The following is a 27,463-nucleotide window of genomic DNA, read 5'->3' as shown; positions in this document are numbered from 1 at the left end:
CTGGAAGATGACCAGCAATGCATCTACTATTTCTAGGGCCACTTCCTTAAGTACCCTGGGATGTAGATTATCAGGCCCTGGGGATTTATCGGCCTTCAGTCCCATCAATTTTCCTAACACCATTTCCCTACAAATACTGATTTCTTTCAGTTCCACCCTTTCATCAGACCCTATGTTCCCCGGCATCTCTGGGAGGTTATTTGTGTCCTCCTTTGTGAAGACAGAACCAAAATATGTATTTAGTTGGTCTGCCATTTCTTTGATCCCCATTATAAATTCCCCTGATTCTGACTGCAAGGGACCTACGCTTGACTTCACCAATCTTTTTCTCTTCACATACCTATAATAGCTTTTACAGTCAGTTTTTATGTTCCCTGTTAGCTTACTCTCATATTCTATTTTCCCTTTCTTAATTAATCCCTTTGTCTTCCTTTGTTGAATCCTAAACTGCTCCCAATCCTCACGATTATTGCTTTTTCTGGCCAATTTATATGTCCTCTCCTTGGATCTTATGCTATCCCTAATTTCCCTTGTTAGCCACGGTTGAGTCACCTTTTTTGTTTTATTTTTAGGAGGGGTGTGGGGGGTTGCGGGGGGAGGGGGAGGTGGGGGTAGGAGGGGTGTGGGGGAGGAGGAGGAGGGGGGGTGGGGTGGGGTGTGGGTGGGAGGGAGGGAAGAGGGGGTGGGGGGTTTGAGGAGGGTGGGGTAAGGTGGTGGGGTAAGGTGGTGGGGGGGTTGAGGAGGGTGGGGTAAGGTGGTGTGGGGGGAGGAGGGTTGGGGCGGGTGGGTGTGAGGGTGGGGAGGGGAAAGGGGAGGGGAGAGGGGAGGTGGGGGTAGGAGGGGTGTGGGGGGGGAGTGGGGTGTGGGGGGGGAGGAGGAGGTGTTGGGTGTCGGGTGGGGTGTGGGTGGTGTGGGAGGGAGGGAAGAGGAGGTGGGGGGTTGAGGAGGGTGGGGTAAGGTGGTGTGGGGGGAGGAGGGTTGGGCGGGTGAGTGTGAGGGGGGAGGGGAGGGGGAGGGGAGCAGGGGGGGGTGAGGGGAGCGGGGTGGGGGTGTGTAGGGGGGCTGTGGGAGGTGTTGGGGGAGATAGGTGTAAGGGCGGGTTATGGGTGTGAGGGGGCTGTGGGTGTGAGGGGGGGTTGTGGTGGGGTGGTTGTGGGGGATGGGTGTGAGGGGGTTGTGGGAGGTGTTGGGGGGGATAGGTGTGGGGGGGATTATGGGTGGTGGGGGGGATGGGGGTGTGGGGAGGGTTGTGGGCTGGTGGTGTTGGGGGGATGGTGGTGGGGGGTGGGGTGGTGGTAGGTGGGGGTGTATGGGGAGGGGGGTGGGTGTGAGGGGGGTGTGAGGGAGGTGTGGGGAGGTGGGTGGGGTGGGGGGATGGGTGTGAGGTGGGTGTGGGGAGGGTTGTGGGGTGGTGGTGTGTTGGGGGATGGTGGTGGGTGGGGTGGTGATAGGTGGGGGGGTGTGGAGGGGGCTGTGTGTGAGGGGGGGTTGTGGGTGTATTAATTGCAGTGTAATCAGAAGCCTGGCTAATTCTCACTCACCCTCAGAGATTTAACGTAGATCAGTTGTACTGACCCCCACTGCTACTCCAGATGAAATTCAGCACAGTCCAGGGAGAAACCCTGTGATCCTGGTTCAGCATCACACTAAAGAGTGCACTTACTCAGTGCACTATTGAGGTAACTGGAGATAGGTTATTTGCAAACCATCCCGGCCTCATGCATATTGAGGATAATTAGTTACATATGATTTTTGTGAAACTTTTGCATTTGACTCACATTGAAGCTTTAGGCAGAGACTTAAAATACAAAAGGCCAGGAAACCATGGATAAAATTTTGATGATTGTCAGCCACTTTGTGATAGACCTACTATGCTTGCCATTTAAAAAAGATATGGGATGGTTTGGAGGAGGGGAGAATTATGAAGCTCCCTGAAAATTTATAGCTGAACCCAAAAATATTCCTGAAACTCTTGCAAGTTTCCACTTGTGCTCTAGTTTAGGAATCAAATTGATTTTCCTGCTCGCTATACAATGCCAGCATTCCAAAATATTGCGTAAATGACACGTGACTGATGCACTATTTATAGCCTCTAGTTTATTTGTTACAAGGCTATTTTCAGACTAATACAAGTACATCATGTGTCCAAAATGTGTGTGCTCGAATTGGCAAATTCAAGTCCAAATGTGTAACCTATGTATAAATTTAAAACTCCAAATAATATGTGAAGTCGGAGCACCTCCTCGTGGGTCTGTGCCTGGGCCTGGCCAAGGTGGCCATCCACAGGTCCAGGTTAGACACGGTCCGTGTGGGTGGTCGCTCTGGTAGCCTGCCTCTCTTCCATGGCCTGGTCCACACCCGGGTGGCCCTGGAGAAGGAGCACATGGTGTCTGCTGGTACACTTGAGGCCTTCCGTGGCCAGTGAGCATCGCAGAGACTGGAGGGGATATTGGACACGGGTGGCAGTATTATTTAATTTGATAAGTTTCCTATGATTTTATGATTTAGTTTTCTATTTGTTGTGCCCCTTTAAAAGGGGGCACTTTTGTTTGATGACACTGGGGCGACCCAGTGGCTCCTTACCGTTTTAATTTAGAAACGGCATATAGTACGTGTCTAAAATATCACACTTCATAAAAGGCTGTTAAACCTTAAGGTGTCACACTGCAAAGTGTCTGCAGGGCAAAAAAAACAACTTGTGATTGGTGTAAATGTCAAATTGACAAAGACAAACTAATCAGAAAGCTCTATCTGTTAAGTAAACTATGCTGATTGGCTGAAATCCACTTCCTGGTAGGAAAGGGTGCGAAATTAGCAACAGTTGCAAAACAAACTGGTCACCGCTTCCATTCACAAAAGAAAATTAGCAAACAACCAAAGAACCATCCAATTAAATTGCTTAAAAACTTCTTTCAAAAAGTCATTTTGGCAACAATACACCATGTTTTATATCTTAGCAGTTCAATTAAGGTCATCAATATTAAAATTACACCATTCTTTTAAAAATTCACAAACTTACCTATAAACCTGGTGCAACTAAAGAAATGAAGCTATTTTTGTCTATTTTATTTATTTTTCTGTTGTCACGCTCAGTTGAAAGGTCTATATCTGAAACGTCACCTGGTCTTTTCTCTCCACAGATGCTGCCTATCCGGCTGAGTATTTTCTGTTTCTACTTCTTTCCAACTCACTTAAAGATACTAACTGATGCTGATTGGCTGAAGTCCACCTTCAGGTAGAAAAAGAGAACTAAATCAGCAACAAGCGCAAAGCGAACCAGAAAAGGAAATTGTGCACAAGAGAAAGTGACCAAAACAAAAAAGGTCCAGGTACGTTTTCATGGATTTAGATACATTTCTCATGGTGTTGGTACCTTTGTTTGGAAACCCAACTGAGTTGGTTTTAACTAGAAAGGAGAAGGAGCAGATGGGCTTCCATGGAAAAAAAATGAAGGGTGAGTAGGAAATAAGAAAAAAGCAGCAGTAAATCTGTCCAAGTATAGGGCAAGGGCTGTAAATTTGCAGGAGAGTGAAAAAGGAATAATCTGTCAGCCCTACCCATTACATACATGAGATTAGAGATTCAGATTTTTTACAATTGTATATTGATTGAATTGCAATTAAATTGAATTTTACGTACATCAGTAAAATAGGTAAGATGATTTCAAATATATGATTTTCTATAAGTTTCTTATTTCTAGGATTTAAAGTCAGCAATTAAAACTGTATTTAGAAATTGGAGAAGATGTTTGCTATTTTCTTATGTTTCAGTAGTTATTCTAAAGCTATCCTAATTTGGACTGGTGTTTCCGTTCAGTTTATGTTTAGGGCAAGAAAAATTATTTCCGCAAAATGCCTCCACTAATTTTGGACTAAATATTCTTTCATCTATATTTTCTAAATTAATGTGATTCAAATCTACTTACAGGTACATATACTTACAATAACAAAAATCTAACAAAAGTGCCCCCTTTTAAAGGTACAGAACTAATAGAGAACTAAATCATAAAGATGAAAGGAAGCTTATCAAATGAAATGGCCTGGATTTTGCAGTGAGCGGCGAAGAAACGGCTTTTGCTGTTCACCTCGCTTCCAGTTGCCCAGAGACTTTGCACGGGCTTGTCAGGTGAGATTTCTAGTTTCCGCTGTCTAGTACAATGTGGCATCCCCCACAGGGGGTCTGTGGCATCTGTGAGCAGCAGGGAGGCTCTTCAACCAATCAGATTGAAGAATCCTCACTGAGACACCAGACTGTAAAGCAGGAAGTAAAAATCAGGAAATATAAATTACATTTAAATCATGGTACAGGAAGCGAAATAAAGATTGGGTCATGCACACGGGATTAAGGGAGAGACATAAAAGAGAAAAACAGAAAAACGATTAAAATTTATTTAAAAATCTGCAACATTAATTTTCTTCTGAGGGTATGAGACTCTATGCTTATAAAATACATTTTTCAGGGCCAGAGAGATTTTCAGCAGGAATTATCAATTATTATGCCATTAAACTGGCCATGGCACCATGGTGCAGGAGTCCATTCAGGTGGGGGGAGTGAAAAGGAATGTAGTTATGGTACATAGTGTAGGGGTGGTAGGGGACAGTATAGTCAGGGGGATAGATACGGTTCTCTGCAGCCGTGACCGGGAGTTCCGAAGGTTGTGTTGCCTGTCCGGTGCCAGGGTTAAGGACATCTTGTTGCGGCTGGAGAAGAACTTGGAGTGGGAGGGGGAGGATCCAGTGGTCGTGGTCCATGCAGGAACCAACGACATAGGTAGAACTAGGAATGAGGTTCTGCGGAGGGAGTTTGAGCAGCTAGGGGCCAAATTAAAATGCAGAACCTCAAAGGTAATAATCTCTGGATTGTTACCTGAACAACGTGCAAATTGGCAAAGGGCAGACAGATCAGAGAGTTAAATGCGTGGCTCAAAGAGTGGTGTGGGAGGAAGGGGTTTTGATTCATGGGACACTGGCATCAGTACTGGGGAAAGAGGAAGCTGTTCCGTTGGGACAGGCTCCACTTAAACCGGGCTAGGACCAGTGTCCTGGCGAATCGAATAACTAGGGCGGTAGATAGGGCTTTAAACTAATGAAGGGGGTGGGAGGATTCAGAAATGGGTAAATTCAAAAGCAGTAAGAAAAAGGTCAAGGCTGTAGAGCAGAGTAGTGATCTGGGTAAAGATAAGCAGAGTGGGTCAGGAAGGGACAGAGAAATTGATAAAGGTAATAGGACACCAGTGACTAAAGTGACATCAGGGAAAAATAGAAAAAAGTTAAAGCGAAAGGTACTATATCTGCATGCACAAAGCATTCGCAACAAAATAGATGAATTAATAGCACAGAAATAAATAAATGGGATGTGGTTGCAGAGTGACCAAGGTTGGGAACTAAATATTCCAGAATATTGGCTGAATATTACAGAAGAGATAGGCAGAATGGAAAAGGATGGGATAGCCCAGATAATAAAGGAAGAAAGAAAGACTTTCCTTTATATAACGCATTTCACAACCACCAGACGTCTCAAAGTGCTTTACAGCCAATTAAGTACTTTTGAAGAGTAGTCACTATTGTAATGTAGGAAACGCGGCAGCCAAATTGCGGACAGCAAGTTCCCACAAACAGCAATGTGATAATGACCAGATAAACTGTTTTTGTTATGTTGATTGACGGATAAATATTAGGGGATAAAGACAGAAGAGAGAAAGGATCTTGGCTTGGAAACCAAAATGTAGATCATGGGTGGAGCTAAGAAACAACAAGGTGCCGAAAACACTAGTGGGAGTAGTCTATAGGCCCCCTAACAATAGTTGTAGTGTCGGGCAGAGTATAAATCAGGAAATTAGAGATGCATGTAACGGAGGTAATATAGTAATCATGGGGGACTTTAACTTTCATATAAACTGGGCAAACCAAATTTGCAGAAAGAGTGCAGAGGAAGAGTTCATGGAATGCATTCAAGATCGTTTTCTAGATCAGTATGTTGAGGAACTTACTAGGGAATTGGCTATTTTAGATCTAGTATTGTGCAGTGAAACAGGGTTAAATAATAAACTTGTAGTAAAGGAGCCTCCAGGGAGCAGTGATCATAATATGATAGAATTTTATGTTGCGTTTGAGAGTGATTTAGTTAAGTCCGAAACTAGGGTCCTAAATCTGAACAAAGCAAACTACGTAGGTGTGAGAGGTGAGTTGGCTAAGATAGGTTGGGAAACTAGATTAAAAGATATGACAGTAGAAAACCAATGGCAAACATTTAAAGAAATAATTCATAATTTGCAACAAATATATATTCCCTTAAGGAATAAAAACACCATGGGAAATATGGTCCACCCGTGGCTATCAAGAGAAATTAAAGATAGTATTAGATTAAAGGAAAAGGCTTATAATGTTGCCAAAAAGAGTAGTAAGCCTGAGGATTGGGAGGATTTTAGAATTCAGCAAAGGAGGACCAAGAAATTGATAAAGAAACGGAGAATAGAATATGAGAGTAAACTAGCAAGAGACATAAAAACAGACTGTAAAAGCTTCTGTAGTTATGTAAAAAGGAAAAGATTAGTGAAAATAAATGTGGGTCCCTTACAGGCTGAGACAGGAGAAATTATAATGGGGAATAAGGAAACGGCAGAGGAATTAAACGAATACTTTAAAGGGCAGGATTTTCATTGGGCCATGGAGGCGGGATTGGAGGCATGTGGGGGGTTAAAATCCCGAAATCGGGGGGGGGGCACAAACCCATCCCGCCCCCAACCCACCTCCATGCCAGTTTCAAAAGAGGTGGGTACTCGACCTGCACTGGGACCTGCCTCCTGAGGCGGGAAGGGGATTACTGCCAATTAATTGCCTGTTAACGGGTAGTTAACAGGCAGTTTTTAGCCTAATCCCTATTTTTATCCCTGAAGTGTGGGGGTCCCGACGGCTCCAAACCACGTCAAGTTAGCGAGGCGGGCCGTCGGGCTGAAGGCCTTGGAGGGTTCGAGATGTCAGTGTTTAGGTGAGTGATGGGTGCATGAGTGCAGAGGTAAGTGTGTTTGGTGTGTTTAAAGAAGTTTTACTTACCTTTACAGCCTTCCTTCCTTCAGGTCTCGGGAGACCCTCATCTCACCGGCACAGAAAGCAGAATGGCCGTGATCTGTCAAAAATTACAGCATTCAGCTTTCTGTTCCGGGGAGATCTATAATTCATCCTGAGAGGAAGGAATTAACTTGTAGTACAGATTGTCAGTGTTTGACAGCTTCAGACAGCTGTCGAACGCTGATATTTCATCTGTCAAAAGGTCTTGACAGATGAAATATCAATCTGTGATGTCACCTGTTGCCGGGTGGCCCTTAATTGGCCTGCTGAGGCCGCTGGGTGGGCTCAACAAGGTCAATCAAGTCAAAATCGCGTGGGTTGGCTAGAACTCGATGGAGGCGGGACTACAAACCCGAAAGTTGTAGTCCCGCCTCCTCAATGAAAATCCAGCCCTTTGTGTCTGTCTTCACGGAAGAAGACACAAAAAACATTTTGGAAGTAGTGGAGAATCAAGGGTCTAATGAGAATGAGGAACTGAAAGAAATTAGTATTAGTAAGGAAATAGTACTGGAGAAATTAATGGGACTGAAAGCTGATAAATCCCCTGGACCTGATGGCCTACATCCTAGAATTATAAAGTGGTGGCTACAGAGATATTTTGAAAGAGGCGGCTATAAAGATAGTGGATGCATTGGTTGTCATCTTCCAAAAATTCCATAGATTCTGGAACGGTTCCCGCGGATTGGAAGGTAGCAAATGTAACCCCGCTACTTAAGAAATGAGGGAAGAGAGAAAACAGGGAACTATAGACCAGTTAGCCTGATATCAATAGCAGGGAAAATGCTAGAATCTATTATTAAGGACATGGTAACAGGGCACTGAGAAAGTAATAATAGGATTGGGCAGAGCCAAAACGCATTTATGAAAGGGAAATCGTGTTTGACAAATCTGTTTTTTGAGGTTGTAACTTGCAGGACAGATAAGGGGGCCCAGTGGATGTAGTGTATTTGGATTTTCAGAAGGCATTCGATAAGGTGGCACACAAGAGGTTATTAAACAAAATTAAGGCTCTTGGGATTGGGGGTAATATACTAGCATGGATTGATTAACGGACAGAAAACAGAGAGTAGGAATAAATGGGTCATTTTTGGGTTGGCAGGCTGCAACTAGTGGGTTACCACAAGGATCAGTGCTTGGGCCTCAGCTATTCACAGTCTATATCAATGATTTGGATGAGGGGACCAAATGTAATATATTCAAGTTTGCTGATGATACAAAGCTAGGTGAAAATGTAAGTTGTGAGAGTCATACAATCATAGAGTCATAACGACACAGCAGGAGGCCATTCAGCCCATCGAGTCTATGCCGGCACTCTGTAGAGCAATCCAGTCAGTCCCATTCCCCCACTCTATCACCGGAGCCCTGCAAGTTTATTTCCCTCAAGTGCCTATCCAGTCTCCCCTTGAAACATAGAAACATAGAAGATAGGAGCAGGAGTAGGCCATTCGGCCCTTCGAGCCTGCTCCGCCATTCAATGAGATCATGGCTGATCATCAAAATTCAGTACCCTGTTCCTGCTTTCTCCCCATATCCCTTAATCCCTTTAGCCTCAAGAAATATATCCAACTCTTTCTTGAATATATTTAATGAACTGGCCTCCACTGCCCTCTGTGGTAGAGAATTCCACAGGTTCACCACTCTCTGGGTGAAGAAATTCCTCCTCATTTCAGTCCTAAATGGCTTACCCCTTATCCTTAGGCTATGACCCCTGGTTCTGGACTCCCTGGCCATCAGAAACATCCTTTCTGCATCTAGTCTGTCCAGACCTGACAGAATTTTATAGGTTTCGATGAGATCCCCTCTCAATCTTCTAAACTCCAGTGAGTATAAGCCCAATCGACACAATCTCTCCTCGTACGTCATTCCTGCCATCCCAGGTATCAGCCTGGTGAATCTTCGCTGCACTCCCTCCATGGCAAGAATGTCCTTCCTCAGGTAAGGTGACCAAAACTGCACACAATACTCAAGGTGCAGTCTCACCAAGGCCCTGTACAACTGCAGCAAGACATCCCTGTTCTTGTACTCGAACCCTCTTGCTACGAAGGCCAATGTACCATTTGCCTTCTTAACCGCCTGCTGCACCTGCATGCTTACCTTCAGCGACTGGTGCACAATAACACCCAGGTCTCTTTGCACTTCCCCTTCTCCCAATCTATTGCCATTCAAATAATAATCTGCCTTCGTGTTTTTGCCACCAAAGTGGATAACCTCACATTTATCCACGTTATAGTGCATTTGCCATTTTTCTGCCCAATCACCCAACCTGTTCAAATCGTACTGGAGTTTCACGACATCCTCCTCACAACTTACCCTCCCACCCAGCTTTGTGTCATCTGCAAATCTGGAGATATTACATCCAATTCCCTCGTCCAGATCATTAATATATATTGTGAACAGCTGGGGTCCTAGGACCGGTCCTTGCGGTACCCCACTAGTCACTGCCTGCCACTCGGAAAACGACCCGTTTATTCCAACTCTTTGCTTTCTGTCCGCCAACCAGTTCTCTATCCAAGTCAATACCTTGCCCCCAATCCCATGTGCCTTAATTTTGCACGCTAATCTCTTATGTGGGACCTTATCGAAAGCCTTCTGAAAGTCCAAATACACCACATCCACTGGTTCTCCCTTATCTATTTTACCAGTTACATCCTCAAAAAATTCCAGTAGATTAGTCAAGCATGATTTACCTTTTGTAAATCCATGTTGACTTTGTCCGATCCTGTCACTGCTTTCCAAGTGCTCTGCTATTAAATCTTTTATAATAGACTCTAGCATTTTCCCCACTACCGATGTCAGGCTTACCGGTCTATAATTTCCCGCTTTTTCTCTACCACCTTTTTTGAATAGTGGGGTAACATTAGATACCCTCCAATCCATGGGTACTGTTCCAGAACTCGATAGACTCTGGAAGATGACCAGCAATGCATCTACTATCTCTAGGGCCACTTCCTTAAGTACCCTGGGATGTAGACCATCAGGCCCTGGGGATTTATCGGCCTTCAGTCCCATCAATTTTCCTAACACTATTTCCCTACAGATACTGATTTCTTTCAGTTCCTCCCTCTCATTAGACCCTATGTTCCCCGGCATCCCTGGGAGGTTATTTGTGTCCTCCTTTGTGAAGACAGAACCAAAGTATGTATTTAGTTGGTCTGCCATTTCTTTGTTCCCCATTATAAATTCCCCTGATTCTGACTGCAAGGGACCTACGCTTGACTTCACCAATCTTTTTCTCTTCACATATCTAAAAAAGCTTTTACAGTCAGTTTTTATGTTCCCTGTTAGCTTACTCTCATATTCTATTTTCCCTTTCTTAATTAATCCCTTTGTCCTCCTTTGTTGACTCCTAAACTGTTCCCAATCCTCAGGATTATTGCTTTTTCTAGCCAATTTATATGTCAACTCCTTGGATCTTATGCTATCCCAATTTCCCTTGTTAGCCACGGTTGAGTCACCTTTTTTGTTTTATTTTTATGCCAAACTGGGATGAACAAATTCTGTAGCTCATCCATTTGGTCTTTGAATGTTTGCCATTGCCTATCCACCGGCAACCCTTTGAGTGCCATTCCCCAATCAATCCTACCCAACTCGCTCCTCAGACCATCGTAGTTTCCTTTATTTAAATTGAAGACCCTTGTCTCTGAGTCAACTACTTCATTCTCCATCTTAATGAAGAATTCGATCATATTATGATCGCTCCGACCCAAGGGGCCTCGTACAACAAGATTGCTAATGAATCCTTTCTCGTTACATAATACCCAGTCTAAGATGGCCTGATCTCTGGTTGGTTCCTCGACATATTGGTCCAGGAAACCATCCCGTAAACACTCCAGGAATTCCTCCTCCACATTAAATACGTGGGGTTACAGGGATAGGGTGGGATATGTGTTGGTGTAGGGGATCGGGTGGGATATGTGTCGGTGCAGGCTTGATGGGCCGAAATGGCCTCTATCTGCACTGTGGGGTTTCTGTGATTCTGTGATTCTGTGATTATTGTTACTAATTTGGTTGGCCCAATCTATATGTAGATTAAAGTCACCCATGATGACTGCTGTGCCCTTATTGCACGCTTGTTTAATTTCCCTTTTAATGCCATCCCCAACCTCCGCCTTACTGTTTGGAGGTCTATATACCACTCCCACTAATGTTTGTTACCCCTTGGTATTTCTCAATTCTACCCATACAGATTCTGTTGTATCCGTGTGTTAATGAAGACACGGAATGCAGGAGTTGGTTTAACAGGTGTTTACTGAACAAAGTCTGGAGGTGAACTAAAAGATACAAGACGCTATACAGGCTTATATACCCGAGTGGTCACTACCGGTATTACAGTACACAAGGGCTCTTAAAGGTACATACACTACAGATTCCACATCATCAGAGCTAATATCCTTCATTGCAATTGTATTAATCCCTTCTTTAACCAGTAATGCTACCCCACCTCCCTTTCCTTTTTGCCTATCTTTCCGGAATATCGAATACCCCTGGATGTTGAGTTCCCAGTCTTGGCCATCCTTGAGCCATGTTTCCGTAATCCCAACCAAATCATATTCGTTTACTTCTATTTGCGTAGCCAATTCATCCACCTTATTACAAATGCTCCTCGCATTAAGACACAAAGCCTTCAGGCTTGTTTTTTTTAACGCTCTTAGACCTATTACAATTATTATTTACTGTGGCCACGTTTGATTTAAACCGTTGATTTCTCTGACTGCCACTTTTGTTTTTCTCCTTCCTATCTTTTGCTTTTATCCCTGTTTTCCTTTCCTCTGTCTCCCTGCTCAGGTTCCCAACCCCCTGCCATTTTAGTTTAAACCCCCCCGAACAGTGCTAGCAAACCTCCCCGCAAGGATATTTGTCCCGCTCTGGTTCAGGTGCAACCCGTCCGACTTGTACAAGTCCCACCTTCCCCAGAAGCAGGCCCAGTGATCCAGGAAACTAAAGCCCTCCCTCCTGCACCAACTCATTAGCCACGCATTCATATGTTCTATCCGCCTATTCCTATACTCACTAGCACGTGGCACCGGGAGTAATCCAGAGATTACAACCTTTGAGGTCCTACTCTTTAATCTGCTACCTAGCTCCCTAAATTCTTGCTGCAGGACCTCATCCCTCTTCTTACCTATGTCGTTGGTCCCAATGTGAACCACGACCTCTGTCTGTTCACCCTCCCCCTTCAGAATGCCCTGCAGCCGTTCAGTGACATCCTTGACCCTGGCACCAGGGAGGCAACAAACCATCCTGGAGTCACGTCTACGGCCACAGAACCGCCTATCTGTTCCCCTTACGATAGAATCCCCTACCACTATTGCTCTCCCACTCTTTTTCCTCCCTTCCTGAGCAGCAGAAGCACCCCTGGTGCCAGGAAGTTGGCTGCTGCTGCCTTCCTCTGGTGAGTCATCCCCCTCAACAGTATCCAAACTGGTATACCTGTTTGAAAGGGGGATGGCCACAGGGGTCCCCTGCACTACCTGCCTGCTTCTATTGCTCTGCCTGGTGGTCACCCATTTCCCTTCTGCTTGTGCAGCCCTACTCTCCGGCGTGACCAACTCATCAAACGTGTAATCCACGACCCTCTCAGCATCGTGAATGCTCCACAACCCATCCATCCGCAGCTCCAGTGCCTCCATACGGCCCGTTAGTAGCTGCAGCTGGATGCATTTCTGGCACACGTGGTCGTCAGGGACACTGGCAACGCCCCTGAATTCCCACATAGAGCAAGAGGAGCATAACACAGGGCTGGGCTCTCCTGGCATGACTTACCCCTTTAATTAATTTAAATTAATTCAATACCACCAGTTAAAGATATACTCTAGGGCGCTTATTTACCAACTGTCCCCACTACACCACAGAGACCCAAGAAAATATAAACCACAGAATTTAAGCTTGTAATGTAAAGGAGAAAGAAATACTCACCAACCAATCACTTACCTGCTTCCTGGTGATGTCACACTTGGATTACTTTTCACCTCTCTCCCCGGCTGTTGAATTGGTATGCCTCGCCTCGCTCACTGCTGCTGGTTTCAAACTGCCGCTGATGCTCAGTGTTCCCACGCAGGTCCGCTCTGGTTGGGCCTCGCCTCGCTCACTGCTGCTGGTTTCAAACTGCCGCCGATGCTCAGTGTTCCCACGCAGGTCCGCTCTGGAAACATAGAAGATAGGAGCAGGAGTAGGCCATTTGGCCCCTCGAGCCTGCGCCGCCATTTAATGAGATTATGGCTGATCATCCAAATTCAGTACCCTGTCCCTGCTTTCTCCCCATATCCCTTGATCCCTTTAGCCTTAAGAAATATATCCGACTCCTTCTTGAATATATTTAATGAATTGGCCTTAACTGCCTTCTGTGGTAGAGAATTCCACAGGTTCACCACTCTCTGGGTGAAGAAATTCCTCCTCATCTCTGTCCTAAATGGCTTACCTCTTATCTTTAGACTGTGACCCCTGGTTCTGGACTCCCCCGCCATCGGGAACATCCTTCCTGCATCTAGTCTGTCTAGTCCTGTTAGAATTTTATAAGTTTCAATGAGATCCCCTCTCATTCTTCTAAACTCTAGCGAATATAAGCCCAATCGACCCAATCTCTCCTCATACGTCATTCCTGCCATCCCAGGTATCAGTCTGGTGAATCTTCGCTGCACTCCCTCCATGGCAAGAACATCCTTCCTCAGATAAGGCGACCAAAACTGCACACAATGCTCAAGGTGTGGTACACAATACTCAAGGTGTGGTTGAGTGTCTCCGCTTCCACCACTTCTGTCGGCAGCAAATTCCAGGTTATCACCACTCGTTGCATAGAAAAGTTTGCCCTCACATCCCCCCCCCCCGTATCTCTTGCCCAAAACCTTAAATCTGTGTCCCCTAGTCCTTGTACCATCAACTAGTGGGAACAGCCTTTCCCTGTCCAGCCTATCCAAACTCGTCATAATCTTGTACACCTCTATCAAATCACCCCTCAACCTCCTTTGCTCTAATGAAAACAAATTCAGCTTCTCCAATCTGTCCTTGTAGCTAAGATCCCCCATCTCCAGAACCATTCTGGTAAATCTCCTCTGCACCCTCTCAAGGGCCTTCACATCCTTCCTAAAGTGTGGTGACCAGAACTGGATGCAATACTCCAGTTGTGGCCTAACCAGCGCTTTATAAAGGTTCAGCATAACTTCTCTACTTTTATACTCAATACCTCTATTTATGAAGCCCAAGATCCCATATGCTTTGTTAACCACTCTCTCAATATGTCCTGCCACCTTCAGGGACCTATGCACATTAACTCCCAGGTCCCTCTGTCCCTGCACACTCTTTAAAACTGTGCCATTAAGTGTATATTGCCTCTCTCTGTTCCATCTGCCAAAATGCATCACCTCACACTTCTCTGTATTAAATTCTATCTGCCACTTGTCTGTCCATTCTGCTAGCTTTTCTATGTCCAGTTGCAGTCGATTGGTATCATCATCACTGTTTGCCACCCCCCCAAGTTTGGTGTCATTGGCAAATTTAGAAATTCTACTCTGTATTTCAATATCTAGGTCATTTATAGATATATATCAAAAAAAGCAGTGGCCCCAGCACTGACCCTTGGGGAACACCACTGTCTACCATCCTCCAGTTTGAAAAACAGCAATTTAACACAACTCGCTGTTTTCTCTCCTTAAGCCAATTCCTTATCCAAGCTGCCACTGACCCACCTATTCCATGAGCCTCAGTTTTGTTAACCAGCTTTCTATGTGGCATTTTGTCAAATGCATTCCTAAAATCCATATAGGCAACATCCATTGCATTCCCTTCATCAATCCTCTCTGTTACTTCATCAAAAAAGTCCAATTAGTCAAATACGATCTGCCTTTTACAAATCCGTGTTGGCTCTCCTTAATTAGCTTAAACCTCTCCAAGTATCCATTAATTTTTTCCTTGATTATTGTTTCTAAAACTTTACCCACCACTGATATTAAACTGACCGGCCTGTAGTTACTAGGATTGTCCTTACACCATTTCTTGAACAATGGTGTCACTTTTGCCACTTTCCAATCCTCAGGCACCACCACCCGCATCTAGGGAAGATTGGAAAATTATGGCAAGCCCTTCCGCTATCTCCTTCCCCAATTCGCTTAGCAACCTGGGATGCAAGCCATCTGGATCAGGTGACTTGTCCACTCTAAGCATATCCAGCCTTTCTAGTACACCCTGTCTATCAATTTTCATCCCTTCCATTGCTTCTACCTTTTCCACTTCTTATATTTTGTCAGCATCCACCTCCTTAGTAAACACCGATACAAAGTACTCATTGAGTATTCTAGCCTTGCCCTGCGCCTCTAAGCATATATCACCTTCTTTGTCTCTAATAGGCCCCACCCCGCCTCTTACTACTCGCTTATTGTTTACATGCCGGTAGAAGATTTTTGGGTTCCCTTTTATGTTAACCATCATTCTACTCTCATATTCTCTCTTTGCCAATCTTATTTTCATCTTCACATCCCCTCTCAACTTATTGTATTTGGTCTGGTTCTTCCTTGAAGAATTCACTTGACATGCATCATACACCCTCTCTTTTGTTTCATCATCTTCTCTATCTCCCTCGTCATCCAAGGAGCCCTTGCTTTGGTTCCCTTACCCTTCCCTCTTGTTGGGATGTACCTAGCCTGTACTTGGAACATCTCCTCCTTAAAGATCACCCATTGTTCCATTACAGTTTTTCCTGTCAGTCTTTGGTTCCATTTTACCCAGGCTAGATCCTTTCGCATCCCATTGAAGTTAGCCCTGTTCCAGCTTAGAAGTTCCACTTTAGATTGTTCCTTGTGCTCCTCTCCATTGCTAATCTAAATCTTATGATACAATGATCACTCGTACCCAAGTGTTCTCCCACAGACACCTGGTTGACTTGGCCCACCTCATTCCCCAGCATCAGATCCAGCAATTGTAGCAGTTGGCGCAGACTCCATGGATTTTTACATATGCCCGTATTAAAAACTGGACAGGCTGTTTTGGGGCGGGGAGGGGGGGGAAGCAGTGAAAAACCACCCAAGCTGAAGGTGACTCACGTAGCCAGGTTACATTCATATGGAAACGAACTGTCCTTGGGAACAATGGCCCGAGGGGCCCACTCCCAAGTCTTGATTAACAAGGCTGAAGACTCATTGTTCTGGTCAAGGTGAACTCGTTAAGTTAATCGGCTGGAAGGTCGAAATGAGTTCGAAGACCATTCAAACTATCAGAGGAAGCCTGGAAACCATTTCCCTGAGGCCATGTGTCCATTAAAACCACAGACAGCGGTTTGTGTATTGGAGGGGTATATCAGAGAGCAGTTTGGATAGCTGTCTCTCTCTCTCCTGCCCTCCACACAACGGAATGTCAAGAGTAGCGGAGCCTTGCTCTTCCAACCGAGACGGACTTCGACTAAGGCTGGGACTCGCATGCCGCAAGGCCGGTACCGAACCAGGTGGCCGAGACGTACGGGAGGAAGCTGCAAGCAAGATCAAAAGGGCAATCTAGGTGAGCATTGCCAAGCCTCCACACCCACAAGATCACTTAGCTGTGTTCACGGGAGGCCATGGTAAGTCGGCACGGCAGGGGCTTGTTTGACAAGTTAGAGTTGTACTGTTTTAAACTGTACTGTTGTGTTCACACTGCTCCTACTGTATGCGAGTGAAGTGGTTTTTGTCAACCTTAATAAACACTGTACGAGTGAGCCCGAAAACGCTGTCCGTGTTCAAATCTGTCCTCAGTAATCCCTATCGTCCAGAACTTGTAGTAAGGGGGTTTGCATGCTCGCTACAGGCGGGGCGAAGCTACTTACAATAATTGGCGATTGCGGCAGGGTCCACAGGAAATTGGCCACCGCAAAAAACGGTTACACAATGCCTCCTTCCTGGTTGGCCAAGAACATATTGGTCAAGGAAATTCTCCTAAACACATTTCAGAAATTCCTCCCCCTCCTTCCCCTTTACCCTAGCATTATCCCAATCGATATCTGGGTAATTAAAGTCCCCCAATATCAACACTCTATAGCTCTTGCATATCTCTGCGATTTCCCTGTAGATATACTCCTCTACCTCCCTTTCACTATTTGGAGGCCTATAGAATACCGTCAATAGCGTGATTATACCATTTTTGCTCCTCAACTCTAACCAAATGGATTCTGTCCTTGTCCCCTCAAGAACATCTTCCCTTTCCAACACTACAATGTCTTCCTTAATCAGCACTGCCACCCCACCTCCCTTTTTTTCCTTCCTTATCGTTTCTGAACACCTTGTACCCTTGAATATTAGGTGCCTAGTCCTCACCATTTTTAAGCCACGTTTCTGTAATTGCCACAACATCATATTGCCACATGGCTAATTGAGCTTGTAGCTCACCAACCTTATTCACCACACTTTGTGCTTTTAACGCACATGCATTCTAAACCCATTTTTGAATTTTTCGTAGTCTTTCTTACTCTGCTCCTATCTAATGTGGTACTACTTCCACCTCTAGTACTACTTTCTTCTCTAGTACTATCCAACACACTCACTCTTTTATGCATCTTCTTCCTCTTTTCTACTTCTATATGCTGGTGCCCATCCCCCTGCCAAGCTAGTTTAAACCCTCCCCAACAGCACTAATAAACCTCTCTGTGAGAATATTGGTCCTGGCTCTGTTACGGTGTAACCCGTCCGGCATGTACAGGTCCCACCTTCCCCAGAAACGGTCCCAATGCCTCAGGAATCTAGAGCCCTTCCTCCAGCCATGCATTAATCTGTTCTATCCTCCTATTCCTGTACTCACTAGCACGTGGCACCGGGAGTAATCCAGAGATTACTACCTTTTGAGGTCCTGCTTTTTAATCTCTCTCCGAGCTCCCTAAACTCTGCCTGCAGGACCTCATCCCTCTTTCTGCCTATGTTGTTGGTACCGATATGGACAATGACCTCTGACTGTTCACCCTCCCCCCTCAGAGTGTTGAAGTAAGATTTAAAAATGAGCGTAACAGGGCACGTTTAGTAGAACGCAATTGCGCAGCAAAATGTTTAAAGATGAAATGTACTAATTATTCGTATGTTTAATTGCAGAAATGACCATACCAGTTTAGAGAGATGAAACTTACAAAAAGAGACAATGACATAACCCTTTTCTGGAAAAACAAAACTTAGTAGTGGTCAAGAGAGAGAGGGTCTCGCTTCTCAGAAATCACATGACCTGATGACTCATTTCCAAGAAATCAGAGGGGCCACAGGCCCATACAGTGAAAAGTGAAACTTATGTTATTGGTTACCTTGTAGAAGTTAGGCACACCTAGTTAGTGATTAATGTATAGACTTTTAAATCGATTGGACCTCTGGAGTAGGAGGTCTCGGAATATGTGTATAACTGTGTAAACCTCAAGAGATTCGGTGGAGTTGGAGCCTTGTGTTGGGACGCAAGAGCCATAGCTCCCCAGGCCTGAATAAACTGTTTTACCTCAATTATTGGGTCTGTCTTTCTTACAACAAGCCAGTGTTGTCGACTTTGTATATCACTCAGTCCACACTTTGGGGGCTTACATCAATTGGCGACGAGGATGGGATGCGCGTTCTGAACCAGACTCTCAGACAGCGTTAACCTAAGACGGGTGAGTATGTTTTAATTACCACCTGTAAAATTAGGGGTTAATCGCTGGCGAGACATTGAGTCAGAATCGACGTATAAAAGAACTATAAGGAGAAAGACACCCTTAATTGAAGGCGGTTAAAAAGATAGGGATAAGGTGTTCCCGAAGCCGTATAGCGGCAAACCGACAGGGGCGGAAGGACCCCTACCCCGGGAGGCGGGAAATCCTCATTTAGCCGTGTGGCGGCAAACCGACAGGGGTGGAAAGACCCCTACCCCGGGAGGCGGGAAATCCTCATTTAGCCGTGTGGCGGCAAACCGACAGGGGCGGAAAGACCCCTACCCCGGGAGGCGGGAAATCCTCATTTAGCCGTGTGGCGGCAAACCGACAGGGGCGGAAAGACCCCTACCCCGGGAGGCGGAAAATCCTCTTTATCCGTGAGACGGCGAAATCTCAACAATTGAATGAATGGGTGCACCGTGGTGAGTGAATGAGATAAAACCCTACGGTCATAAAGAGGTTAGAACGGACAAGGGTGAGGTCTGTCCCCAGCACCTAGCCTGAGCCTGAATTAAGAGGACAGTAGTCCCACGTGACGGCCAGGATCAAGTAGGACGCCGGGAGCTACAGACCCCACAGTACCGAAACCTCGGGACTAAAGGGTTGGTGTGTGTCTAACGAAACGAAGTGACTAACAGAAAGCAAGAAACTAACTAAGGTGACGCTATAGGGGCGAACAACGTAGCGTACAAACCTAATTCACCAATACCGTGAATTAAGCATTAAACATAGCAGTTAGTTATGACTAAGAGGGTGGAAGAAGAATCCTCAAGGGACCTGGATTCTATAACCCGACTCCTGGAAAATAAAAAGAAACAGTGCAGAGAGCCAAAGGCTTGGTGGGGAGGAGCTAGAGATAAAGAGGCAACAGATAATGTAAGGAATTGAAACAGAAGGGAGAGATAAAGAAGGAAAAAGATCTAATTTGCAGGCGAACCAATTTGAAACCCCAGCAAAAAAAAAACAAACAAACAGGGATTTGGAAACTAGGGAAAGCTGTTGAGTCACAGATTTAAAAAGGAAGGAAAAGATAAACTTAAAGCTTTACCAACATGGAAGTTATTAGCATCTGTACCAAGACAAGTAAAACACGAGATTTGCTGAGTGAAAGGAACCTTAGACATATGCTGAAATTACAGTTTGTATAAAAATGTGTGAGTTTGGATGTTTTCCTGATTAGGAATGTTTAAGAGGATTCAATATTCCTTTGTCTGAAAATCTGTCCGTTAAGAAAAAGAACTGTCTGCTGTGTGTTGTAGCTCCACCCACTTCTCTGTGTTAAAGTAAAAGCATTTAACCCCTTTGTCTTGTCGGGGATTTTGGAAGTTTAAGAATGTGCAAATAAGATTGTGCCCTCAGAATGAAAAAAACCTATTACAATTTAAGTTAAGCTGGAGTGTAAAAACTGAGGAGCAACAAAAAGTTTGTTTAATGAAAGATTAAGTTTCAGTCTAAGATCTAACCTTGAAGTTATGAGGTAAATTAACCTATTAAAACCAGACTTTCATTGTGGCCACAGTGAAATTCTGGTTGATGTAAATTGGTGTAGTCCGAATTGAATAAGATAACTCCACTCCGCAAGAATATCTGATAGCGGCAGGTCCCTCTACAATATTTAATTGACTATGGTACTGGAAGCCTTATAGAAGGCGGGACTAGAGTTAAACCTTAGAAAGGTATAGGTAGGGAAGGATGAAGTAGTCGACCTAGGATACATAGTGACACAAGGGAAGAGACAAATGCCCAAAAACAGATGGGAGGGGCATTAGGACTGGCTGCGTGCTTTGATTGCTCGCAAGCTTCTAGGGATGGCAGCAGGAAGGGACCGCGCCAAAGAGGGGAGGGGGATCCGAGGATGTTTGTTGATGCATTGGTAGGGGGCCGACAGTGCAAAATGTTAATAGACACAGGAGCCACAATCTCATTGACAGACTTACCCTTACCCCGAACGAAACTTTCAGTTAGTATAGCAGGAATCGGTGGACGAAGAATCAGGGCTTATAAGAGCGAAACAGTCTTACTAGAAATTGGATGTATAATAATACCTACACAGTTGTGGGTATGCGAGAACACGGAAGGAACAATCCTAGGGATAGATATACTGCGAGAAGTAGGAGCTTTAGTCGACCCTAAAGCGAATGAAGTGTACTGGCCCCCAGATTATAAGTCAAACAAACAGGCAGGCCCGGGAAACAAAGTAGAAATGGCCCAGCCTATACAGGATTTGATCAAAGGGGGGTAGCCAAAGGAAAATGTGTAAACCTATATAGATAGTCGGAATGCCTTTGGGGTGGTGTCTGATTACATGATAGCGGGAGTAGGCAGGGATATATGACACCAGGAGAAGACCCGTAAGAGACAAGAATATAATCAAAGAATTAGTAGGAACCTCTCTCCTACCCAAAGAGTCCGTAATAATAAATTAAAGCACACAAGAGGATGGGCAGCTAAACGATCAACTGAGAGAGGGAATCTGACCAATGAAGCCCAAATGTTCATGTTGAATCAAAGTGTGAAACCACAACTGTCTTTCAGTCAGGGATGCTTTTTGGGTTGCGTGGAGTGACGCAATAATGTTTAGCTCAGCTCCACCTTCAAAAGCCTGCGAAGGAGTTAACCCTTTCCACTGACAGCTGTTTGAGTTCAGTATTACTGAATAGAACTTAAAGATATTGGACATTATTAAATTTAAGTTTCTTAATGTTAAGCTGATATTTCCCCACAGTGATAGAAGGATAATGTTAAGCTGATATTTCCCCACAGTGATAGAAGGAAAATTAGGATTTGATAAATGGAAGTTATCTTATAAACTAATTGCAGCACCGTCTCAAACGGCCGGGAGACTGCTGGGGAGGCTGTCCTGTTACCCAAAGATAAATCTGGACAGATAGTTAGAGACATGAGGCCAAAGACCAACAGATTATACGGGATCGAGAACAGGATACACGGGACGACCAGAAGGAGGTCTTTGCAATAGACAGCAAAGTGATAGCAGAAATAATACCAGCCAAACCAGGGCTAGCACTCAGATGGTCAGGACCTTATGAAGTATTAATGAATAATGACACATGTGCTCATGTAGATGGGTCTGGAACGGGTAAAGGAAGGTGGAAACACTGGACTCAGTTAAAAATATATAAGAAAGACAATGAGTAAACCAGAGATGGTGCCCTTTTTGACAGAGTGAGGAGTATACTAGAAGATATAAAGAATGGGAAGGGGAGTTACTACATATATCAATGATAGGGCTGTGTATGATGATAATAGGCTGTGTATGATGATATTATATGCCATAGTTAGCATCTTCAGGTATGTCTGGGGACAGAGCCACAGAACAAGAAATGAACCAGATGTACAGCATTTTGAACTGATAAAATGTATAAGAGCAGAATAATTCTAATTGGCTGGTGACGACCAGCCCCCTTTTTGTAATTACAGGAACATTGGACGTCCGGAATGAGATGGAGCGTCCTCGCCTTGATTCTAGGGATAAATATAAGTATTGCCATTATTGAGGGGGATTAGTAATAAGGAGAACACAGGATGAGGTGTATTTTAGTGTAGCACATAGAGTTACTAAGCTTGCCATTAATATGAGTACTTTTGAGATACAAAACAAACCTGGAACTCCCTGTGGGTAAAACAATTAGAGGATCCACAGGAGAAAAAAATTTATCTTACAAAGATGTAAGAAACGGGGAGTATTGGAAACGACCGGAGCAGGGTATGCGGCCGGGTTAGCAACAGTTAATAGCTTGGACATAGAAGGAGTAAACGAAGGAGTAGAAGAATTACAAGCAAAAATAGAGAAGTTACTAAAACAAGCTACTGGAAATAGCCAGCAATTGACACTGGCAGGGAAACCAAACAATAATGCAATTGTCGGGGGTGGAAGAGATAGTAGCCCCCCATGCAGGAACAATCAATACAATTATTGATAGACTTAATAATGCTTCTCGCCAAACCGATAAGGAACTAATATGTGCCACGTAGGGCTCATGGCTATTGTCGAATGCTCAGCATAACATGAGGCAAATAAATAATGGACAGATCCCTGATTGGATTACTAATAAGGATCTGGAACCTTGGATTGACACAAATAAAAGCCTATGTAAGGAATGTAAAATGGGACAAGTACACCGGGCAGGTGATTGTCTGACCCCATGGACTAAGATGATTGGCTTTGTACTGGCCATCCCACAATTCCCAGAAGGGGGACAACCCCGATACGATGTGATTAATATAGGAGAAGTACAAAGGGAAGGTGGGTTAAATATCATGATGTCCCTACCAAGGCGCTTTGGGAAAGGGATGAAGATAATAAACAGAAGAATGAAACCTAAAGGGGGGTGGTAGTGGACGGGTGCCACCACAAGGGAAGGACATGGGTGTGCACACACCCCCCCCACCGAGGGAGACACATCCGAGTACGGATTTACGAAAATTACCAATTGCACCCTCGAGGTTCACCCAAGGGGATACACTGGACCTGGGTAGCATCAAGGAACAATGGGACCTGTTGTGTCACCACAATTGAACAGAAATATGAATATCAAGATATGGCTTATACCATTCCCCAACCAAACCGTTGTTTTGGTCTAAAGATACCTACACAGATAGGAAAACCTGGTCATTTGATAATATGGGACTTACTAAAAAGGGTTGAAACTTATGTCATACCAGAGCCCAAGGCAATTCCTAAGTTAGAGGAAGCTTGGCAGAAGTTATGGCAGGAAACGAAGGAAATTTTAAAGTACTATCATAAAATAGAAGAAGGCTAAAAGAAACAACAAAAAGACATTAGTACAACATTAGAGGAAACTCACCCACTTCCTCATATTTTGATAATTGGGGACCAGGATGGTCGGGGACTGTGGGCGCCTCGGTGGTACAAGGCATAATGATATTCCTCTTGATTGTTATTCTGATATATTGTGTATTTTTATTTCTCCAGTGCCTTTGTGCCAGAATGAGTAAGGCTGAAATTGGTGCGGTGAAAGAAGCAGAGCCTGAGGAGGGGCAGGTAGCGATGTTAAGAATGGACAACTCCCCCGCCTCTCCAAGGCAAATGGTGTAAGACGCGATGGGAAGCCCTGAAATTATGTGGGATTAATTGGGCATGGTAATTAAAGACCGGGCCGGCCAACCGTAAGATGGAGGTGGCAGAAGGAGGGTGGCAGAAGGAGGGTGGTGAATGAGGACTGGTGTGTGATGACAGTCTCGAATTGGCACGTCACACACCCCACGTGGGAATGAGGGACCGGCTTGAGCAGAAAAGCCTCAACCATTAGTGCAGGGTCTAAGGGGCCCCGGGAATGGTTACACCGGAAGGAGTGCATAAAGGAAAGACCACCCTAAAGGAAAGCCCACCGTAGAGGAAAGACCACCATACCACAGAGGGGGGAAGTCGGCCTCCAAATTGATAGGATATATACATGTATAACCTAGACTGGTAGAAGGCCAGGGAGTGCACGCTCTGGCAGACACCAGGCAGTGGACATGCATGTTGACCTGTTTTGGAACAATTGTCCAAAAGGTCAAAAGGAGGGACTGAAGTAAGATTTAAAAATGAGCGTAACAGGGCACGTTTAGTAGAACGCAATTGCGCAGCAAAATGTTTAAAGATGAAATGTACTAATTATTCGTATGTTTAATTGCAGAAATGACCATACCAGTTTAGAGAGATGAAACTTACAAAAAGAGACAATGACATAACCCTTTTCTGGAAAAACGAAACTTAGTAGTGGTCAAGAGAGAGAGGGTCTCGTTTCTCAGAAATCACATGACCTGATGACTCATTTCCAAGAAATCAGAGGGGCCACAGGCCCATACAGTGAAAAGTGAAACTTATGTTATTGGTTACCTTGTAGAAGTTAGGCACACCTAGTTAGTGATTAATGTATAGACTTTTAAATCGATTGGACCTCTGGAGTAGGAGGTCTCGGAATATGTGTATAACTGTGTAAACCTCAAGAGATTCGGTGGAGTTGGAGCCTTGTGTTGGGACGCAAGAGCCATAGCTCCCCAGGCCTGAATAAACCGTTTTACCTCAATTATTGGGTCTGTCTTTCTTACAACAAGCCAGTGTTGTCGACTTTGTATATCACTCAGTCCACACTTTGGGGGCTTACATCAGTGTCCTTCAGCCGCACAGTGACATCCTTGACCCTGGCACCAGGGAGACAACATACCATCCTGGAGTCACGTCTGCGGCCGCAGAAACACCTGTCTGCTCCCCTAACTATCGAATCCCCTACCACTATTGCTCTTTCACTCTTTTTCCTCCGCCCCCCCCCCCCCCGCCAGCCCATGCAGCTGAGCCAGCTGTGGTGCCATGGACTTGACTCTGGCTGCACTTGCCAGAGGAACCATCGCCCTCACCAGTACTCAGAACAGAATACTGGTTGGAGAGTGTGATACACTCCAGGGCCTCCTGCACCACCTGCCTGGTCCTCCTCTTCTGTGTGGCGGTCACCCATTCCCTCTCTGCCTGCACACTCTTAAGCTGTGGGGTGACCACCTCTAGAAACGTGCTATCCACGTAACTCTCAGCCTCACTGATGCACTGCAGTGACTCCAGCTGTCACACAAGCTCCAAAACCCGGAGCTCAAGTTGCTGTAGCTGGTGACACTTCCCGCACATGTGGTTGTCCAGGTTACGCGAAGCGTCCAGGATGTGCACTCCACAAGACTGAGCTGCCCTGCCAAGCCTCTATTTAATAGACTAAGAACTAACCCAGCAGAAATTAACTTAAAACTTAACAAAATACACTCCCCAGCTACTCACCAATCAGCTCCTTCCCTTGTTCCAACGTCTGTTGAATTGGCTGCCGCTCCTTTTAACTGCTCTGCTCTCGCTGTGCTCCCTCCAGTTCTGCTCCTTCCGGTCTCAGGAGGATACAAAGAGGCTGCAATGAGATATAGACAGGCTAAGTGAGTGGACAAGAACATGGGAAATAGAATATAATGTGGAGAAATGTGAAGTTATCCACTTTGGTCGGAAAAGTAAAAAATGAGAGTATTTTTTAAATGGTGAGAGATTGGGAAATGTTGGTGTTCAGAGGGACCTGGGTGTCCTTGTACACGAATCGCTGAAAGTTAATATGCAGGTGCAGCAAGAAATTAGGAAAGCAAATGGTATGTTGGCCTTTATTACAAAAGGATTTGAGTATAAGAGTAAAGACGTCTTACTGCAATTACATAGGGCCTTGGTGAGACCACACCTGAAGTATTATGTACAGTTTTAGAACATAAGAACATAAGAAGTAGGAGCAGGAGTAGGCCATACGGCCCCTCGGGCCTGCTCTGCCATTCAATAGGATCATGGCTGATCCGAACTTAGACTCACGTCCACTTCCCTGCCCTCTCCTCGTAACCCCTTATTCCCTTATCAGCTAGGAAACTGTCTATCTCCGTTTTAAATTTATTTAATGTCGCAGCTTCCACAGCTCTCTGAGGTAGCAAATTCCATAGATTTACTACCCTCTGAGTGAAGAAGTTTCTCCTCATCTCAGTTTTGAAAGGGCAGCCCCTTATTCTAAGATTATGCCCCCTAGTTCTAGTCTCACCCATCAGTGGAAACATCCTCACCGCATCCACCTGATCAAGCCCCCTCACAATCTTATATGTTTCGATAAGATCGCCTCTCATTCTTCTGAATTGCAATGAGTAGAGGCCCAACCTACTCAACCTTTCCTCATAAGTCAACCCCCTTATCTCCAGAATCAACCGAGTGAACCTTCTCTGAACTGCCTCGAGAGCAATTATATCTTTTCTTAAATATGGAAACCAAAACTGTACGCAGTATTCCAGGTGTGGCCTCACCAATACCCTGTATAACTGCAGCAAGACTTCCCTGCTTTTATACTCCATCCCCCTTGCAATAAAAGCCAAGATTCCATTTGCCTTCCTGATCACCTGCTGTACCTACATACTAACCTTCTGTGTTTCATGCACCAGGACCCCCAGATCCCTTTGCACTGTAGCACTTTGCAGTTTCTCTCCATTTAGATAATAACTTGCTCTTTGATTTTTTTCTGCCAAAGTGCATAACCTCACACTTTCCAACTTTATATTCCATCTGCCAAATTTTTGCCCACTCACTTAGCCTGTCTATGTCCTTTTGCAGGTTTTCTATGTCCTCCTCACTCACTGTGGGAGGCACGGTGGCATAGTGGTTAGCACTGTTGCCTCACAGCGCCAGGGACCCGGGTTCAAATCCAGCCTCGGGCGACTGTCTGTGTGGAGTTTGCACATTCTCCCTGTGTCTGCGTGGGTTTCCTCCGGGTGCTCCGGTTTCCCCCCACAGTCCAAAGATGTGCGGGTTAGGTTGATTTGGCTATGATAAATTGACCCTTAGTGTTAGGGGATTAAATACGTGGGGTTACTGGGATATGTGTCGGTGCAGGCTCGATGGGCCAAATGGCCTCTATCTGCACTGTGGGGATTCTGTGACCTGTGACTGCTTTCCCTCCCATCTTTGTATCATCGGCAAACTTGGATACGTTGCACTCGGTCCCTTCCTCCAAATCGTTAATATAGATTGTAAAGAGTTGGGGTCCTAGCACTGACCCCTGCGGAACACCACTAGTCATTGATTGCCAACCCGAGAATGAACCATTTATCCCAACTCTCTGTTTTCTGTTAGATAGCCAATCTTCCACCCATGCCAGTATATTGCCTCCAATCACGTGATTTTTTATCTTGTGCAGTAATCTTTTGTGTGGCACCTTGTCAAATGCCTTTTGGAAGTCCAAATACACCACATCCACTGGTTCCC

The 27,463-nt window shown here is 45.0% G+C and overlaps 1 long non-coding RNA gene across 1 annotated transcript; it reads left to right on the top strand.

Moving 5' to 3' along the window:
* The first annotated feature begins 2,225 nt into the window (after positions 1-2,225).
* On the top strand, positions 2,226-20,091 carry LOC147115604 (uncharacterized). Its single transcript, XR_015078646.1, has 3 exons — positions 2,226-2,292; positions 3,141-3,329; positions 18,107-20,091. It is a non-coding gene; the product is annotated as an uncharacterized LOC147115604 (long non-coding RNA).
* Positions 20,092-27,463: the final 7,372 nt, after the last annotated feature.

The sequence above is a fragment of the Somniosus microcephalus genome, chromosome 6 (assembly GCF_052327205.1).
Source record: "Somniosus microcephalus isolate GS21.2 chromosome 6, FLI_Smic_1.0, whole genome shotgun sequence".
NCBI lineage: Eukaryota > Metazoa > Chordata > Chondrichthyes > Squaliformes > Somniosidae > Somniosus > Somniosus microcephalus.
The sequence above is the reverse complement of the archived record's forward strand: the minus strand, read 5'-3'. Positions and strand labels throughout refer to the sequence as shown.